Source organism: Erinaceus europaeus, chromosome 7, assembly GCF_950295315.1.
Source record: "Erinaceus europaeus chromosome 7, mEriEur2.1, whole genome shotgun sequence".
Taxonomy (NCBI): domain Eukaryota; kingdom Metazoa; phylum Chordata; class Mammalia; order Eulipotyphla; family Erinaceidae; genus Erinaceus; species Erinaceus europaeus.
In genome coordinates, this window is record NC_080168.1 from 110,125,066 (window position 1) to 110,143,085 (window position 18,020).

The window sequence follows — 18,020 nt, forward strand, 5'->3', positions numbered from 1 at the left end:
TCCATCGCTGGGGAGCCAGAGACGACCCGAACTGCCCCTGTGGCTACAGACAGACTATGACCCACATAGTCAACGACTGCCACCTCTCCAGATTCAAAGGAGGTCTCGAAACTTTACATCAGGCTCAACCTGATGCTGTTGACTGGCTACGGAAGAAGGGCAAATGCTAGAAGAAGAAGACTTGTTAATGAGAGAAAGAGCAAGGGAACCAAATATCACTCAACACACAAGATGCAGTCAAACTTGGGACCTTGGGTTGAGAGTCCAAAGCTTTATCCAGCATACCACTGCCATTTCTGGGCCTTTTAATTTTTATTTTTTTCTCCTCAAGCCTCTATTTCTGATATGTTGCTACAACATGTGGAGTAGCCAGTGATATTAGTCATAGGGTATCATGACCAGTAAGTTGTTGATCTGTAATTTAAGTCAGTAGCCATAATGTTAGAAATAATTGCTAACGATATTAATATATAGTCACATGGAAACAATTTGGAATTGTGCTGGTTTCTTTCATACTTAGCCAAAAGCTACTGTGGCAAATAAAATTGTACTAAAGTTCCTATTTGGAGAAAGTGAAACTTTTTGAGTCAATATTAATAATAGTCCCTGGCTGTTATAACTGGTACTTGACTTATTATGTATTGGGGAAATACTTGATGTAGAGGAATAAGGAGAACTGAATAATGTGTAGGCAAGATTGGAAAGAAGGCAGTTCCCTGAGTTGGACCTTCTTCCAACTACCTCTTCAGAAGCAATATAACCAGGGATGAGCAAAGAAATCCAGGGCACTTGGGTAGCTGGAGAACTTAGTAACCGGTTTTCAGGTACAATTGGTGTGGTCAGCAAGGCTGAATAGAGTAATAAGAATCATATGATGACCACAGGCCAGGTTTCATGCAGAAAGGAGGAAATAATTTTGGTACTTAGGTGCTCACCTGACTGGGAATTGCTGGGGCTGAGAGCCTACACAATGAATCCATTTTCCTCTTTTTATAGTTATGATTGAGACAGAAAAAAAAATAAAGGTGAAGAGAGAAAGAGTGACATCTACAGCCTGTGCTACAGCTTGTGAATCTTCTCCCATGCAGGTGGGGACTGAGGGTTCAAACCTGGTTCCTTGATCATGGTGACATGTGCACTTTACCGATGTACCACCTCCTGACCCCAGCTTGCCTTTTAATGATCTACTTTATCCACATGGTGCTCAGGTACTATCTTTTCCCAGGCTCTTTTCTTTCCTTTTTCTCTTCTTTTTTCCCTTTCATTTCTTTTTTTCTCCATTTATCCATTCATCCATTTCTCATTTCTACTTCCTTTACTCTTTGAAGAGAGCACGTTCTGTCTCTGAGCCTAGTACAGAATTGTTTTTAGCTTGAGAGATGCTTCAAAATTGTGCTCAGGGTGTCATACAACTTTCATCATGAGAGAAATTATAATAGTATGAAAATCAGTATTCCGGATTATAGCAGGATTTATAAGTACATATAAAGTGGGAGAAGTCCACACGTGTCCCATAATGAGACTTCACTTTTCCAGCTGCTTTTTTTTTTTTTTTTTTTTTTTTTGGTGTCCAGGTAAGTCCCTTTTGTTGGTGGAATAACTGGTTGCTTTTTGTTTGAAGCCCTCACACCAGGGTTCAGCCCAGGCCCTTTCTGAGAGCAAATCCAGCTATTGCTTCTTATCAGATTCTGGCAAGAAAGTGAACCCAGCCTCAGGAGAAGCAGTTGGAGCCCTTCCCAACCTGGGAGGTCTGCCAATTAACACAGTGTGAGCATTGCAAGGCAAAGGAAGGGCATTCCCAAGTAAGTAGAAAGGAGCAGATCAACCCTTTCACTACAGCTGACATCCCACAACCCCAAAAGATTCGTCTCCTAAGGCAGCATTTCCCCAGCATAGTGCCCTGAGAAATGGACTTGGTGGCTACTGGGTAAAGTACCTCAGCCTTCAGAATGGTGCAAGGGACCCTGGGGAGCCTGAAGTCCCTGAGCTAGTGACCTCTGATCAAGGCCACCCCTTTACCAATGCCTCAGTCAGCCTCATGTGTGATTTTTTTTTTTCTAATTGTGCCACTATGTGAAAATAGACTGAGACTTTCAAATGACCTGCAATGGTGTACAGGTGAAAGAAGGTTAGAGAAGACTTTACTGAAAGAAAATATTCCAGGAGAACCCAACTAGGAGCAGGATGTGTTCTTTAATGATGATTCTCCTCCCATGAAGCTGGAGCTGGGAAAGAATGAATGGAAGTTAGGTCACTGCTTTGTAACTAATGATCTTATTCTTACTATTACTGGGACTCTACCTGCATGGCAACAAGTCCACCACTCCCAATAGCACCCCCGCACCCCAACACTCACACTTTTTTCCCTTTTGATACAGAAAAAAAAATTCAAGTTAGAAAAAGGAGAAACACAGGGAGAAAACAACTAGAGCACTGTTTCACCACTTCAGAAACTCAAACCCCCCCCCCCCAAGCAGGTGAGACCAGGCTTGAACACCTATCTTTGAGCACGGTAATGTATTTGCTCTGCCCAGTATGCCACCATCTGAACTCCACTGACAATCTTCTGATCTGCCCTAGAGCAAATGACAAATCTGAACTATAGTCATTCCAGAGGAGGCTTGATGGGGATACCTGAAGAAAGCATGGAAAGGGGCACACTCAGACACTGGCTGGGGTTCCATTTATGACTGTGTAGACAGAGGTGTCCATCAGTAGGTGAATGTTCATGAAAACTGCTATGCACACACACACACACACACACACACACACACACACACACACACACACACACACTTATTCATTTATGTAACAACAAAAAGGAAGGGAATCATTTGTGACAATAGGAATGGACCTCTGGAACATGATGGTAAGGGAAATATTCAGACAGAAAAAGACAGGCACCAAAAGTAATTGCATAATGTCAAGTTGTGTGTACATTTTTTCCACACTATAGGACTATTGATCTCCGGGAGGCTGGCACTTTTCCTCTGACTGCTGAGACGTGACTAGTATTTATGAAAAGTCCATCTGTACTATGTAAAAGGCTCATTCAGTACTACATACTGATGGTCCTGTCCCATCATGTGAGTCTCCTATGAAGACACTTACAGATTTCTAACCTTCATTTTTTTATTCAAGATCCTTGGTTTAGACCAGTTCCACAGAAAGGTCCGGTGCTCCCTGTTCTGACTGCAAAGCTGCCCAATCCTTACTGCCCATATTTTCTTTGTCCTGGAGAAGAAATGCAGCCAGCAATGTCTATAGAGAAAATACCATCACAGACTGGATTCTAATCCCCAGGCATCCTGCTGCACAAATTCCTTACCCAGAGCATACCTGCACTGGCATACAGACCCTGCAAAGGTAAAGAGATTTGTGGGGTCTGCAGACCTCCAATAATGAAGCTTGTTTTTCCAAGGATAAGACATTCTGGTAAAGAAAGAGCAGAGCAAGAAAGAGCCTATTTCAGCAGACTACCATGCATGGGAAAGTTAAATCATTGGACCTGTCTGTCATCCAGCAGAAATGGAAGAATATCCCAGAGAGACCAGCAGTACCCCAATCTCCACCCCAGACACAACAGGATACATTTGTTTTAAGAGGAGGTAAGTAGAGTGACGGTGAATGAGAGGCTACAGGGAAGAGCCCTGGAATTGTGGAATACATGCTTCTGGTTCCACCAGATAAAACCCAGAGTTGTGGAATACGTGCTTCTGGTTCCACCAGATACAACTCGGAGTTGTGGAATACGTGCTTCTGGTTCCACCAGATATATCAATACTTCTGTTACATCCAGATACCTTTGGGAATGGGTTAATGTAGAGATAGAAAGGGAAAAATCCCAGTAGGGGCTGTGTGGTGGCACATCTGTGTGAGCACACATGTTACAATGCACAAGGACCCACCAGGTTCCAGCACTCGTCTGCAAGGGGGAAAACTTTACAAGTGATGAAGCAGTGCTGCAGGTGTCTTTCTGTTTCTCTCCCTCTCTACATCCCCATTCCCTCTCGATTTCTGACTGTTCCTATCAAATAAATAGAGAGAGAATTTTATTTTTTTAATTTTTTTTATAATTTATTTCTTTATTGGGGAATTAATGCTTTACATTCAACAGTAAATACAATAGTTTGAACATACATAACATTCCCCAGATTCCCATTTAACAATACAACCCCCACTATTTCATTCATCATTTTTCATGGTCCTGTATTCTCCCCACCCACCAACCCACCCCAGAGTCTTTTACTTTGGTGTAATACTCCAATTCCATTTCAGGTTCGACTTGTGTTTTCTTTTCTGGTCTTGTTTTTCAACTTTGGCCTGAGAGTGAGATCATCCCATATTCATCCTTCTGTTTCTGACTTATTTCACTCAACATGATTTTTTCAAGGTCCATCCAAGATCAGCTGAAAACGGTGAAGTCACTATTTTTTTTTTTTTTTTTTTTTTTTTTTTTTTTTAAATATTTTATTTTATTTATTCCCTTTTGTTGCCCTTGTTGTTTTATTGTTGTAGTTATTATTGTTGTTGTCGTCGTTGTTGGATAGGACAGAGAGAAACGGAGAGAGGAGGGGAAGACAGAGAGGGGGAGAGAAAGATAGACACCTGCAGACCTGCTTCACCGCCTGTGAAGCGACTCCCCTGCAGGTGGGGAGCCGGGAAGTCACTATTTTTTACAGCTGAGTAGTATTCCATTGTGTATATATACCACAACTTGCTCAGCCACTCATCTGTTGTTGGACACCTGGGTTGCTTCCAGGTTTTGGCTATTACAAATTGTGCTGCCAAGAACATATGTGTACACAGATCTTTTTGGATGGATGTGTTGGGTTCCTTAGGATATATCCCCAGGAGGGGAATTGCAGGGTCATAGGGTAGGTCCATTTCTAGCCTTCTGAGAGTTCTCCAGACTGTTCTCCACAGAGGTTGGACCAATTGACATTCCCACCAGCAGTGCAGGAGGTTTCCTTTGACCCCACACCCTCTCCAGAATTTGCTGCTGTTACCTTTTCTGAGGTATGACATTCTCACAGGAGTGAAGTGGTATCTCATTGTTGTCTTTATTTGCATTTCTCTGACAATCAGAGACTTGGAACATTTTTTCATGTGTTTCTCAGCTTTTTGGATCTCTTCTGTGGTGAATATTCTGTCCAAGTCCTCCCTCCATTTTTGGATGGGGTTATTTGTTATCTTGTTGTTGAGTCTGGCAAGCTCTTTATATATATTGGTTATTAAACTCTTATCTGATGTATGGCATGTAAAGATCTTCTCCCATTCTGTGAGGGGTCTCTTGGTTTGGGTAGTGGTTTCTTTTGCTGTGAAGAAGCTTTTTAATTTGATGTAGTCCCATAGGTTTATACTTGCCTTAGTCTTCCTTGTAATTGGATTCGTTTCATTGAAAATGTCTTTAAAATTTATGCAGAAAAAAGTTCTGCCAATATTTTCCTCTAAGTATCTGATAGTTTCTGGTCTAACATCCAAGTCCTTGATCCACTTGGAATTGACTTTTGTATTTGGTGAAATACAGTGATTCAGTTTCATTCTTCTGCATGTTTCAACCCATTGTTTCCAATACCATTTGTTGAAGAGACTCTGCTTTCCCCATGTAATAGTCTGGGCCCCTTTGTCAAAGATTAGATATCCATACGTGTGGGGCCTCATTTCTGGGCTCTCAATTCTATTCCACTGGTCAGTGTGTCTGTTCATGTTCCAGTACCAAGCAGTTTTGATGACAATGGCCCTATAATACAGTTTGAGATCTGGGAGTGTAATGCCTCCGGCTCTGTTCTTTTTTCTCAAGATTGTTTTGGCAATTCTAGGTCTTTTCTGGTTCCAGATAAACATTTGTAGCATTTGTTCTATTCTCCTAAAAAATGTGCTTGGGATCTTGATGGGGATAGCATTAAATTTGTAGATGGCTCTGGGTAATATATTCATTTTGATGATGTTAGAGAGATAATTTTAAATAGAAAGAGAGAGAACCCAGTTAAAGAGTGTCTCAGTTAGCAGAGATGCTTTTCTAATTCCTCACCGATCTAAACTTTATGAATTTTCTTTGCGATCACACTTGCCCATATCATTTGTGGAATCTGCATAAGAATACTAACAGATCTTTTTTGTTTGTTTGTTTCTTTATTGCAGGATTAATGGTTTATAGTTGACAGCAAAACACAATAGTTTGAATATGCATAATATTTCCCAGTTTTCCACATAACAATTCAAGCCCCTAGGTCCTCCTCTGCTTGTGTTAGACTAGACTCTCCTCCCCACCCCAGAATCTTTTACTTTGCTGCAGCACACCAACTCCAGTCCAAGTTCTGTCTAGGGGTTTCCCTTCTGATTTTGTTTTTCAATTTCTGTCTATAAGCTGGATTATCACATATTCATCCTTCTCTTTCTGACTTATCTCACTTAACATGATTCCTTTAACCTCCATCCAAGATTAGGATGAATAAGGTCACCATTTTTAATAGTTGAGTAGTATTCCATTGTGTATAGAGACCACAACTTGCTCAGCCACTCATCTCTAACAGATCTTTCTACTTGCTCGCTGCACTTATTGAGTCACTGTAGAACACTGGGCACTTTTACTTTAAGGTGTATATTGTACCATAACTTATGGCTACATGTATATATTCTTACCTTTAGGTTCCTGATTATTTTTAAAAAATTGTTCTTCTTTATATCTTAATGATTTTTAGCCATCAAGTTGCAGTTGCTACCATGATGTCAACCTGACTTCCTCAGGCACACGACCTCACCAATGTATTCTGGAACCCCACCACTCCAGAGACATGCTCCACTGTCACAGTCTCTCTACATCTGAATTTCCTTGGATTTCCTGTTTCATTTCTGTCTGGCTGATAGGCATGGTTAGCTGTTTAGTTCTGTTTCTCTGCTTGCACGTTCATTGTGCTGGCTATTGATGGCCAGCAGGTGGTGCTATTGTGATCTCTAGGCTTCTCTTGTTTGTATGATCCTTGGTGGATGGGATGGGGGGGGGGGGTCTTTGCTTTAGGCTGTCTTGTGGTCACAAATGCTCTGTTTTATGTTGTGTCCTTGCCTTAAATTCAGAAGACTACCCCCCCCTCGCCAGTCAAAGATTGAGGGGTTTTAAGCCCCTTTCTCTTTCTTCTGGCACTAGGAGCAAACTTCACTGCTTGCTGCCCTTTGTGCAAAATTGCCAGAATGGCACAGCTCAGTGCTGTGCTGCCTGCAGCTCTGATTTGACAGTGCTGTCCTGCAACCCGTGCCCCTTACTGCCCCAGCCTCTTGGGAGCACCCACCAGAGGCTGCACATCTTTCGGCCATAGATTATGAGTTCAGCTGGGCCTCTTGTTGTATTTATTTGTTGTGTTGGAGGGAGAGATGATCCAATCGCAGTTATTCCATAGCCATGCCTACCAGAAGTCCCCTGGTCTCTCTCTCTCTCTCTCTCTCTCTCCCTCTCAGTTCACCTCTGACTTATCAAAATTAAAAGAAATTTATGACTCAGAAGTTACATTAAAATGGGATTAATAAAATTCAAAGTTTCTGTCATTTGACTTGACTAAAACAACAGGTAAGGACTCCTAAATAAAACAAATTTGGGGTGTTGCTGATAATTAGTTTTATTTGGAAGTAAATAACTCAATTTGAAATATTTGGTATGCAAGGTAGTAGTAATCGAAGAATCTCAAATGGAGAAATCATTGGCCCATATCAGCACAATCAAATGTTGAAGCCCAAGGTGGGAAAGTATCCATTAGTGGGAAAGTAATTTTTTCAGTATGTCAAGAACTGCAAACAAAAACAAAATGCATTATAAGGAAGATTCCAAAAAAGAATGAAGAACATGACTTCATTAACTGCAACCTACAATGAGATTAATATTAAACAGCGTTGAATTCAGAAGAATCAAAAAAATGTTCATCCAAAGAACAGCCATGAATGGATGTCAGCAAAGCTGGAAGTTTAGATACAACAAGGGCAACTGTACTGGTTTTCCTTATGCTATGCAGTGAATTAAACCAGTTTTCAGAAGCTATAGGAAAATTAAAGGGACCAGACAGTGGTGCAGCTGATTACCTTGTGCAAGGATGCGAGTTTAAGCCTTTCCTTCAGTCCTCACTTGCAAGAGGGCAGCTTCACAAGCAGTGAAACAGTGTTGCAGGTGTCTATCTCTCTTTCTCCTATTTAATTCTAGATTTCTAGCTGTCTCTATCCAACATTATATATATATGATAAGTAAGCATTCTCACCCATCAGATACCAAGTTCAGTCTCTGAGCAAGGTGCGAAGTAACATCCAAAATGCTGTATAAAACAATACCTGATAAAAATTTCCTCTGCACTTTGTGTAAAATCAAAACCACCCCTTTTTACTTTTTCCAGAGCACTTCTCAACTTGGTGATGCTGGGGATTAAACCTGAAAGTTCTGAATCTCCCGGCATGAAGGCATTTAATAGCCTTTTGTTACTTAGCCTATTTTGTTAAATAGCCTCCTGTTATTTCCCCAATCGCAAGTCAATCTATTTTCTTATTTTTAAAATATGTAATTTATTCATTTATTCCATGGATAGATATAGAGAGAAATGGAAATAGAAAAGGGAGACAGAGATGTAGAGATATGAAGGCACGACTACAGCACTGAAGCTTTCCTCCGCAGGTGGAGACCAGGAACTTGAATCCTGATCCTTGCACAATATGACGTGTGAGTTCAACCAAACATACCACCCCCTGGCCCCACTAATTCTTTACAATATTGCCTATATCAGAGGAAATTTTTTCACAACAATTTTTTTTCATTTTTTAAAAATATTTTATTTATTTATTTATTTATTAATGAGAAAAATCAGAGGAGAGAGAGAAAGAACCAGGCATCAATCTGGTTCATATGCTGCCAGGGATCAAACTCAGGACCTCATGCTTGAAAAGCCGATGCCCTATCCACTGCGCCACCTCCCGGACCACTTTTTTTCATTTTTATCTTTAAAATGTTTTTTTTTCATAGAGTAGAATTTTGAGGAAAAAAATAGATCTGAAATATGCTCTACCTTAATCATCAATAGATTCCAAATCCTTTATAGTGCCCTGAGCAACATGTAAAAAATATTCTGCTGAATGTATGTCTTTTTGTCAAACTAGTTTCTATTTTTTTAAGTCTTTAACAGGAAAAAAAAAAAAAAAGCTTCCCAATTAAAATAAAAACCCAAACATACAGTTACTAACCCAGCTGAGGCACATCAGTGAGTCTTGCCAATGACATTTCCAACAAAGATGAATGTGCCCTCTTAAAGGACAGCATTTCAGAGCTACAAAGGGAAAATCTGGCAACAAGAGACTGCAAGCTCTTGACTCCTCCGACAATCATCTATTGTCATTCTTTGTAAATAATCATCATCATTGAATACTGAAAGGCTAGTGAGGGGGTTTCTCATAGTTTCTACTCTCTGGCCTCAGAATATAGTTGAAGATTTAATGAAGAACCCAAAGGATGGGTGGCCTTACGAGTGGTGGGGTATTGGTCAGGTTCATCTGTGGTTGTTTCATCATCAGGAGCAATGTCCGTTTCAGCTTCAGGTACATCTGAATTAGGAGAAACTATTCAGGTCAGAACATAGGCTCTTCTTCAGAGAAGGAAATTTATGCACTCAGGTTTGAAAATACGTTTCTCATACTGACTGATCTGCAGAGGTTAGCAATTTTGTCATTTCTTTAATCTGACGACTACCCACTACCTATTTGCTTCATTCTTCCCAACTCCTGGAATAGAAATAATATGGAGAATAAGAAGCTGAGATAAGTAAAAGCACAAAACTTCACATCTACATATATTCAAATGGGCTACTTCTCAGAGACAACAAAGGAAACCCCCAGAAGACTGACATTCTGGTAGCTTCCCATAGACTTACACTCAATGATTTCTTTGCAGGGGGATGAATATGAGTAGAGGGGTAACCTCCAGAGGAGATGGAAAGAAAATATAGAGAGATGTAGCTAAGAGGAAAGTAAAAGATATGGCTCTTTAACTCAGACTTGCATAGTGAGAACTATGTGGTTATAGGGCAAGGAGGGGTGGGCACAGAACTTTGCTGAAGGGTGTGGTGACTTACATCCTCTGTGTGTAGGATATTACACCCCTGAAGCCCTATAATTTGATTAAACCACTTATTATTAATCAGTAAACCAGTATAAAATGAAGAAAGTAAAAATCCATTCATTTCTGCATTGGAAATTTTACCTCCTTATAGTCAAGTAAAACTACCACCCTCAGGTCCAAGTCTGGAGGGTTCTGCATATATATCATCCTTTTGTAGAAACAAGGAGGCTCTCTACTCAGTTGTAACTGTTAAAGTAAACAGAAGACACAGTGGAAGAAATTGGTACCATTCTAGCAATAAATGAAAGCAGCAAATACCCCACCACTCCATGTTCAAGAATAACATGGTAAGATTAATTAAAGAATAACTTCCTGTGATGTGATTTATGCAAGAATGTTGTTAAATATCAAGAGATAGACCATATTTGTGAGTTGAAGCCCCGCAGTAGTTGGCTAGCTCCTTCTCATTCCACGCTCTACACATGCTTTCTCGGTCCCATTAAGGGAAGACCACTCGCAAAGCTTTCTCCCTGCAGGTGGGGACCAGGGGCTCGGACCCAGGTCCTCGTGCACTGTAATACATGCGCTCAGCCAGGTGCAACACCACCCGACTCCAAAAGAGAAATTTTTAATTGAATGCCACAATGAAAGGAGGAAACTTTACAATTTCCACACAGCTGCAGCACATGAAGCATTAAATGTGCAGGACACTGTGAGTAAAGCCTGGATTGACTGTGAACTTTCATTCACAACCTTGTGTTTCAGGTCAAAGAAGAAAAGCATATATTAGACCAGAAATACATCATAAATGCTTTAACAATGGCCAAATAGCATAAAGCCTTGCTTATACTCTATCTCTGTAGTGCTCATCCTGCTGTTACCTTACCATGTTCTCCTGATGCCTCATTTCAACATCAGCTTCTTTATCTTTCCCTCCCTCATGATTCAAGATTCAAGTTGCCTCTCATTTACACACCGATCAAACATTCAGTCCTTGAAACATGATCACCAGCAAGACTACATGCATCTCCCCCAAATTCCCAAGTCACAGTTGATACATTTCTCCTTGTACTTCCTCTTGGGGGGAACTGAGTGATTAATTTACTTTTTCTGTCAATCTGTGATAAAGACTCTAAACTCTTATGATGACTAAGAAGAAATAAGCAGATTTTCTAAATTCACAACGAGTTCTGGAATCAAGAGTATTTCTTCCCCTCTCATTTCCTTAGAGTGTTTTATAAGCTGCCCCTCATGGATGCTGTGACATGAGGCTGGATGGAAACCAATCATTTTAGGAAGGAGATGAATTGCTAGTGCACACTCACCGGTGAGCGGCTCAGTTGTATTAGAAGAATCCTCTGGGAGGAAGGGAAACATAAAGAAAAAAAAAAGCAATAAGACATATGTTAACACCTGATTTGGAGAGGGTTATATGGAGAGAATGTGGGCAACACTGCACAATTTCACAAGAGAAACATTTAGACTTAAGTACACCTGTCAAGGAGAGAGGGCATCAGAGACTCAGTGCAGTGGGGAAGAAGATTCAAGATGGTGGTGGGAGTGTGGTGAAGACACCTACTGCCAGGAGATAAGAAAATGAACTCATATGACAACAACTCTCTTGTAAATTATTGCTACCTTAATAAAATGATTTAGAATGGCCATTGTGAAGATAAAATACATGTAAAGATACCATAAATCTCACAAAGCATTGCTAAAACAAAGTATGGTCAGATTTATATTCTAAGCTAAAACTCTAAGTACATATGTTGGCACTAAAGTAGTTCAAAAGTTACAAGTATGCAAACAGCTGGCTACATGATGAAAAGTTTAAGGGCATAATCAACTGTCTTTGATGGTCAATTACAGAAATCATAGAAGAGAGTGTGGAGTAAGGACAACATATGCCAGCATTCTAGGCCCAAACATGCACCCACACAGAGTTTCTAGATTCAAGTTTGCTTCCAGGTAAGAATCTTTACTCCCCAATTTTGTTTTCAGGAATGACATTTTACTTACTGCCCAAGACCAAGAAGGTGGAAGATGCCACCAGCACTAGGAGCACCAAGAGCTTCATGATGTTCAGTTGAAGAGCAGGAAGTGTAGACCTGAGAGCTTCTGAGACCAGGGGAAGGGAAGTCTCTGCCTTGAGAACCCCACATCCTGATATTATGTAGGGACTGTGCACCAGTCAGAAGCTGCCAGACCAGAATCGAGGTTATTTAGTGTCAGGACATGTGGAAACTCAGAGAAACCACTAGATAATCAGTGTTGTACCTAGAGGCCATATGGGTATGGTCATGCTTTCAACCTTAACCTTGTAATTCTGATGTGTTTCAGTTGAAGAGTTTACCATTCCAAATATTTTCCAGGTAACAGTGTACCTCTTCCACTTCCTTCTCTGCCATGATTGTTAGCTTTTTGAATGGCTGGAGAAACCACATATCCACATTTCCTGATTTACTTACATTTCTGGAACTTCGGTCATAAATACAATATTTGTAAGTTCATAACTTGTTTTATCCCAATCTCTCCTCAAAGAGGAACAGTCTGGGAAAATCTTCCAAAATCATAGAAAACAAAAAACACATTCATTGTGGGGCTGGGTGGTGACATACCTGGTCAAGTGCACAGGTTAGAATGCTCAAGGACCCAGTTTCAAGCCTCAGGGGGGAAAGTTTCATAAGTGGTGAAGCAGGGCTGCAGGAGTCTCTCTGTCTCTTCCTCTTTATCACACTATTTCAAGCCTCAGGTTTTCACCTGCAGGGGGAAAGTTTCCTAAGTGGTGAAGCGGGGCTGCAGGAGTCTCTCTGTCTCTTCCTCTTTAACACACTATTTCAAGCCTCAGGTTTTCACCTGCAGGGGGAAAGTTTCCTAAGTGGTGAAGCGGGGCTGCAGGAGTCTCTCTGTCTCTTCCTCTTTATCACACTCCTCCCTCTGGATTTCTGGCTTTTTCTATACAATAAATAAATAAAGATAATAAAAATAAATTATTTTTTAAAAACACGTGTTCATTGTAAGCCAGCCTCTACATTCTTAAAGCTCTGGCCTCCCTCTGTACATATAGATAATATCATCTGACACAGAATGAATCCTTTCTAGACTTAAGATTTCTTTAAAATCAGAGATAAGCTATGATAATTTACTGACCAGCGAATCCATTGAGTCAGTTTATTCATTCAACAAATTTTATTGAGCTATATCATGGTAGACACTAGAGAAGTTGTAATGAACAAGCACACAAGAATGCCATGCAACTCATCCTACATGTGAGAATCCAACATCACTAAGTGCAACAAAGAGAAGGATAGGTAAAAGGGAGCAGAGAGAAGCAGCATTGCAAATGTCACTTTAAGTCAATTTTGTCCAGCTGATTGGTCAGATACAGTACTTGTTATGTTAATTCCCATTGCCTCAGTTATAGTAAATTTGAACATGCTTAGATATTTACTGACCATTTTAATTCCTCATCTGTGATTTCTCTTTTTAATGTTTAAATACAATATAGCTTCTGCTCTTAAGTGGTTATAACTCATAAAATACTGATTATGATTTATATTTTTTTAAAATTACTGACTTAGGGGGTCAGGCAATAGTCCACTGGGTTAAGTGCACATAGTACAAAGTGCAAGGACTGGTGCAAGGATCCTGGTTCGAGTCCCCAGCTCCCCACCTGCGGGGGGCGGTCACTTCACAAGTGGTGAAGCAGATCTGCAGGTGCCTATCTTCCTGTTCTGTCTTCCCCTTCTCTCTCTATTTCTCTCTGTCCTATCCAACAATAAGAAAAAAAAATGGAAAAATATGGCCACCAGGAACAGTGGATTCCTGGTGCAGGCACTGAGCCCAGCAATAACCCTAGAGGCAAGAAAAAAAATTAATGACATATTTTCACATACCAACAAGGCTAAGCCAAAGAGATAGCTCACTGTGCTAGGCTCATGCTTTACAATGAGCCTAGGCACCACATGGGATGGACTATAGAACCAGAGGAACCTCTGGTGTTACGATAGCTCTTCCTTTGTCTACTAATTTTATTCACAATGTAAGTGGGATGTCTTGAGTGGTTCTGCTTACATGTGTGCCAAGTGCGATAAGGACCAAAAAAAATGCAGGATATATACAGTCAGGGTAAGACAGGCCAGAAATTATGGAATAGCTCTACCGAAGCTGCCATGTTCTAGCATATGCATTGTAAGAGTCTGAGAATTCTAGACCTGCAACCACAAATCTTGTTGTTGTTTTTTCTTTTTCCTTCTCCCCACCTGTAGGGGTGATGCTTCACAAATGGTGACCCCAGAGTTCTGAGGTATGGAAGTTTTGAGGTACAGAAGGTGGGAGTTCTGGCTTCTGTAATTGCTTCTCCATTGGACATGGATGTTGGCAGGACAATCCATAACCCCAGCCTGTTTCTATCTTTCTTTAGTAGGGTTAGGACTCTGGAGAGGTGAGTTTCTGAGACACATTGGTGAGGTCATCTGCCCAGGAAGTCAGGATGGAATCATAGTAGCACCTGAAAATTGTGGCTGAAATGCAGTAAGATAGAAAACAGAACAAAATGTTTAATAAACAGGAACCATAAAGTGTAGGTACTTGCGTGGGGGACCTCACAGCAGAGGTAAGCCTTAGTACTGGCCTCTCATGTTAACTCTAGTGACTAACAACAAGAAAAGACCAGGAGACCATATAGTCACAAATGATCCGTTTATTGTATGGAAGGCAGGATTTAAGTAGCAGAAGGGAACAAAGGACATTTTTTACATGTGACAATAATGATGGGTTTTAAAGGTCAGAACCCTCATGGTAAAGGATCTAAGGAATGAAGAGAATTGATAGGGGTAGAGGAAAGTTCAGGAATGATTAGTGGCTGTTGGGTAAGAGAGTCAATTAATTGAAGGTATTTAGAAAAGCATGTTAATTATACCAGCAAGGGAGAGGCAGACAGAGAAAAGCCTTTTGGTCAAGGCAGAATATTGATATATGGAGTATATGTGATCAAGGAATGAGGAAATGAATAGTGGGCCTTACTATTATTCTACTGACAGAGTAGCATGATGGAGTATAGTTTGTATGTGATCAAAGATGGTAAACTTGTAGTGAACTTTAAGCAGGAAACCATTTGGTTTGTAATAAGGGAATGAGTTGAGTGTTAGGGGGTGTAGGTTTTTGTGATGCTTGGGAGACTGACAAGAGGAAACTGAGTCAGGAAAGCTTTTCCCTCCATGTTCAACCCCTGAAAGGGAGACACTGACAGGTGGGGTATCTTTTCAGACCACCATTTTTATGATGGGAGTTCCCCTATGCTCTTACCATGCTTTCACAATTATCCCACAGTAAAGTAGGAAGAGAGCAGATGCAAGTAGGGAGCTTAGGGTAGAAGGAAGCTAGGAAGTCTATTTTAGGAATGTTCCTAGGAGCCTATGTCTTCATAATCTTTGCTTGAACTTGATAGTTAAGATGATGGTAGACCAGAAATATTATCTGGGAAGATGGCATCAGAGTTGAGAGTTGAACTAGGAAGCAGGATTATGGCAGAGAATTGCTCACAAACTTGAATAAGATATATAACTATCCATTCATATTAGCATTAGAGGCTGTATACTCTCTGAGTTCCTGTGAGACAGTTCACAGTCCATGGTCACATCTGGGGAGATCCTAAGCTATGCTTATTTCAGTTAGTCTGCAGAGTAGGATGACTCAGACTTCCTCTAGAGAGTGGAGAAGTCCCTACATTTGCATGGAGGACTTCCTTTCTCATTCCTTCACCACACTGAGCCCAAGGTTATTCTATCAATCTTTGAGCACATTAGCCCCCTGGACACCTAATAATGATCTCATCCAAGAGTTTCATTTCATATTGGAGGCATATCGTTATGAAGGTGTTATCAAACTTCCCATGAAATATTTCCCAACTGCCTTCTGCTACCTAATTCTACCCCAACATTTACCTCATCAGTCTTTGAAACCACTGCCTTGTTTGATGTTTATTCTGCACACTGTCAAATATTGATTCAAAAGCCTGCTCTAGTTTTTTTAATAGTATGTAGCCATTATCTGGCTTTATCTATGAGATCTATATATGATGTATAAACAAGTAAGTATATGTGTTCTATAAATGTATTAGTGTCATATTTTGTGATAGCAACAGAGAAACACTGACAGAACCCTGGGAGCAACAAGTAGCAATCTCTCTATACTTATTGATAGGACATTTGCATTAGCACAATTGTAAGGATTTATGCATGAGGAAGTTTGTTTCTTCATTCCATATGAAACTTGTCAAGCTTTCTATATTTTTGGCCTTTCAATAAATTCTAGAAATAGTTTATCATTTTCTACACACACACACACACACACACAAAAATTCAGTGGGTGGTCTGGGAAGGTGGCGCAGTGACTAAAGCACTAGACTCTCAAGCATGAGGTCCTGAGTTCAGTCCCCAGCAGCACATGTGTTGGGAAATTGTGAGAATGTGGTAGAACCTGGCAGGGCTTGACCCGAGGAGTATATCTATCCTGTCAGTCTCTCTCTTTACCGAGAGGTTGAGCAAGGAGGGACAGGAGTAACACCAAAAGTTTGCCCCATCTTATCAGACTCCCTGCCTCACAAAGCACCTTGCATTCCTGATACTATGGCCATTAGATAAAAAGAAAGGGGGAGATGTCAGGAAATTGTGAGGAGCCACACAAAACACCCTGCATTTTTCTGCCTCCAGAAGCCTGGCATTCCTTAAAACATTAAGCCAGCTCCCCCTGCTCCACCCTGCATTCCTGATACTATGGCCTATTTACATAATCATTGTTTTTCCTGAAAAGTTCCCACCCATTCTATTTCTTTGATCCATCTTCTTTCTACCCTCAAGACCCTTCCTGCCTGCAGGGTATTATTAATCCTACCAGTTAAAAACCTCTCAACAGTTGCTAAGAAGTTCCTACCTTTCCAGTCCTTTTGCCTTTCTCCGCCCCTTTCCTAGCCATTTCTGTTTCTGACTTGCCACTTCCCGTTCTGCCCTTTAGAAGCCTGGGCTCCCTGATCAATAAAGAAGCACATGTACCAGAATTATGTCTGGTTCTTTCTCTCTCTCTCGCCTATTTTTCTCATTAATAAATAAATAAAATCTTTAAAAAAAATTCAAAGGTTGTGAATAGTATAAGTAATTGTTTCTCTAATGTTGTTACTTTAGAAAATTCTAGATTCAAATAAGCATCAGTCCCAGTTAACACCCAATATGTGCATGTATACCCTCAGGATGTGGCCAAAAGGACTGCATATACACCTCATTTTTTCTGGAAATTTCTAACTCCTTCTATTATGGCAGATCTCAGAAACCACCAAAAGAGGTGTAATGTGATTCACAGCCCCTTATCAGGTAATTTTACTCATGGTGACTATTATTAAGTTATTTGCTTCCTGATAATATTGGATGCATTTATTTCATTACAATAAGATCCTTTTTATTGTGCTCAAGAAGGAAACTTTCTTTTTCTTTCTTTCTTTCTTTTTTTTTTTTTTGCCTCCAGGGTTATTGCTGTAGCTTGGTGCCAACACTACAAATCTACTGCTCCTGACTGCTATGTGTGTGTGTGTGTGTGTGTGTGTGTGTGTGTGTGTGTGTGTGTGTGTGTGGATAAGACAAAGAGAAATTGAGAGAGGAGGGGAAGATAGAGGGGGAGAGAAAGATTGACACCTGCAGACCTGCCTCATCACTTGCAAAGAACCCCCCCACCCTTGGCAGGAGTTCATTTGCCTTGCTGAACATTCTCAGAAGTGCATGGCCAATTGGTAGGAATACTGACTTTATAATAAAAAAATCAGTAATACATGTTAGGGTTTTCACTGAGAAGATTATAGGATCAGTATTGAATTACTATGATTGGAAATAAAAATGTGAGAAATAGCATATTTACAAAGTTAATTGTTGGTATGCTTCTAAATTCT

At 40.5% G+C, this 18,020-nt stretch overlaps 1 long non-coding RNA gene across 1 annotated transcript; it reads right to left on the bottom strand.

Annotated features, from left to right (window-relative positions):
• Positions 1 to 7,441: 7,441 nt before the first annotated feature.
• Positions 7,442 to 12,191, bottom strand: LOC132539317 (uncharacterized). Its single transcript, XR_009550567.1, has 4 exons — positions 12,104 to 12,191; positions 11,410 to 11,442; positions 9,493 to 9,570; positions 7,442 to 7,782 (listed from the first exon to the last, which is right to left on the bottom strand). It is a non-coding gene; the product is annotated as an uncharacterized LOC132539317 (long non-coding RNA).
• Positions 12,192 to 18,020: the final 5,829 nt, after the last annotated feature.